Here is a 3194-nt window from a genome sequence, read left to right on the forward strand (position 1 = left end):
GAATAGCTAAGACTTATGGAAGAGGAATTCAAATCTTTGAGACCAGTAACTATTGATATTGTCTCACCATATGAGGATATTCCTGGACAACAAGCAACCAAAGGTGTAGTAATCAAGGAATCATCCAAACTGAGGATGAACGACCTGTTCTAAGGTCTCATGTAATTTTAAATGCTGATAGGAGTTATAAGGATAAGGAAAATGTTGGTGATAAGTCAAAGACTAAAGCTGAGTCCAAGCTCAAGAAGAAATCAGCATCTGTCAAGACTCACAAAACTCAAATACTCATAGACCCGGTTTATTCAGTAAATCAAGCTCATGATGATGTTGATGAAGGGAAGATTTTTAAAGAAGAAGCTAATCGGGTTCATAAAAAGAGATAGGTTATTCCTAGATCTGATTGCGCTGAGAAGTTACAAAGTATTCCAACCACTGACAATGCTCAAGTTGGAGAAATAACTGCTGAAATTCAACCAGTCATAACCACTGATACTACTCAAGTCCGAAAGAAATCAAGGGAGAAGGATTACTTACATTTACACTAATGTGTGAACATCTTGCTGTAACAATTAATAAATTCATCACACATGCAATTATAAAATAAACACGTACATTAAAATTAGCAAAAAAACACGTACTTTAACCAAGTTTCGAGAGATATTAATGAAAAAAACATTCATGTATCAGCTTTAATTTGAAAAGTCAAATTTGATTTTTGAAAATTATTTAATTTTGGTAAATCTATTGAATATTTTACCTTCAAGTTAAAGTACACTCCAAAATATATTAGTGAATCTGTAAACAATGTTGATATGCCTATTGGAGGAGCCAGGGTGATCATGTCTATAGGTGTAAAAGTTCTTACTTTCAACCCTAATGGTAATAAAGTTGGTTTCTTGGAACTGGATGACTTGTCACTTGGAAGATCAATTTACATGACCTCATAGCTGCTATCTATCAGAATGATGAATCTACAAAAGAGCTCAAGGATATCAAATAGAGGATGGAGATGTGTTTGAATGTTCTTAAAGCAAATCTACTTAAGAAATTCTTTGATGATGAACTTGAATTAACTAGAGTTCAAGACTGAAGTTAAAGTCTGAAAGCACTGACTGTGAGATGGTTTATCTGTTGTATTGTTGCATTTAGATAGTTTTGACATCATCAATTAGGAACTTGTACATATTTATATAATGCACAAGTTGGGGGAGATTGTTAGAAGAGATTGATGATGTCAGTATTTAAACTGTCAGAGTTTATCGATTAAAATTTAATATCAGTATTTGACAGAGATGACATCATCAACACTTACCATCAGTATTTGCTGATCAGCTTTTATCATCAGGATTTACTCACATCAGTATCTGTCGAGCTGGAAATCAGAAGATATCAAAGGAGGAAATCTTTGCAGAATATATGTCGGTGTAGGATTTTACTTATTGTAGCAATCAATAGATGAATATGTTATAGGATTCCTTATTATATTGTAGTAAGATTCTTTATTGATTGTGTAACTGTGCAGTATATAGGTTTACACTTTATGTGTTGTGAATAGTTACGAATTGTTATATTATTCATATAACCTAGCAGCTCTCAAGGATATCTATCCATCTTTGAGAGAGTATTGTAATCAGTTTTTATACATTAATAGTAAAATTTGTTGATTCAATTGTATCTGTTATTTTAATTTGATTGTTTAACTGTATTCACCCCCCTACAGTTGATTAAAGACCTAATACTCTCAATAAAAATGGTCTTATAATCGGATAATTTTTAGTCAACAAGTGTTATCATTAAATTTTTTATAATAAAAGCGAAAAATGTACCACTAGTTATTTTACTGATATTTTCTTATAAACTTATTTATTTTGCTATGTTTTATAAAAAAACTCTTTAACCAAGTTCTCTTCAAGTTTGATAAATATTTTCATGTCTTATGAGTTTGAGAGTCAGCTGCCCCATCTCCTTCTAACCCAGGCCACCACATCTCATTTTCCACCTATATTACCCATCTATATCTCCATCTTCATCTTCATTTCCATTCCCTTTCTTCCCTTCTTCAATAAAATTAAGTTTTGTTCCACAAAACTCGAAAAATTCATTTTAATTCTTCATTTTAGGTTTCATATATACTATGGTAAGAGTTTGGATTTTATAATAAATTTCGGTTTTTCGATTCAAAATCTCTAGTCTCACAACATATTAAAATTTGGGGTCATTCTAAAATCTTTAAATTTTGGGTTTTCGTGTATTTAAGTTATTTTTTTGTGTTTGATTGTTTCACTTTATGTGATATGGTGGTTGTGTTGAAAATAAATTTTATGGTGTATTGGGAGATATAGATATGTCGCATCAACAATACTTTTGGTGTATAACTGATGCCTGGCAGATAAATAGATGGGGTGTGTTTGAAACGATAGTGAAAATCGTATGTGTTCACCTCTCACAAAAAAATATATGTTGATAACATGAGGCCTCTAAGCTCAGTTTTACAACTGAGTCCTACTAACATTGCACTATATTTCATGTGAGTATTAATTGTGAAGCTACTATTTTCACGAGAGATGCAGGTTGCATTGCTCGGAAAACCATTATTTTCGTTTTTAATTTTCAAAATATTTATATTCTATTAGTTAAGTAATCCGAAAACAAAGTGGCTAATTATTTAGCTCATTTTTTTATTTTCCAACCTGATTACATGATCAGTTGGGGGTTTGTCTCGATTTTATCTCTTTCAAATTATAAATGAATTCTGCTTTAAATTTGACCAAAAAACTCTTTTAGTCTTTGTCAAAAATAAAATCTTGTATTCATGAATGTAAATTTCACAACGTTTACAAATTTTTGTTTTGGGAAAAAAAGAAGTAAATTGTGAGTTCAAGCGACAACCACTTGTGTCAATTTTCGGAGAACTTTCAAGTAAAAGAAAATTGAAATGGCACGTATTTGTAACTTTCAAGTAAAAGAAAATTAAAATGGCACGTATCTGTTATCCCCTTCGTCCCATTGAATTCATTGTTAGATATATTTGATAATGTCATGGCTAATGTGATTTATGTTTAGTTTTCAGATCTTACTTAAACAGGATAAATCAGTACTTACCGGAAGTCAGGACTTAAGGATATCAGTACTTAAATTATCAGGAGATAATCATCAGAAGATGGATATCAGAACTTAAGTACTGAAGGACGTTC

Source organism: Apium graveolens, chromosome 4 (genome assembly GCF_009905375.1).
Source record: "Apium graveolens cultivar Ventura chromosome 4, ASM990537v1, whole genome shotgun sequence".
Classification (NCBI taxonomy): Eukaryota; Viridiplantae; Streptophyta; class Magnoliopsida; order Apiales; family Apiaceae; genus Apium; species Apium graveolens.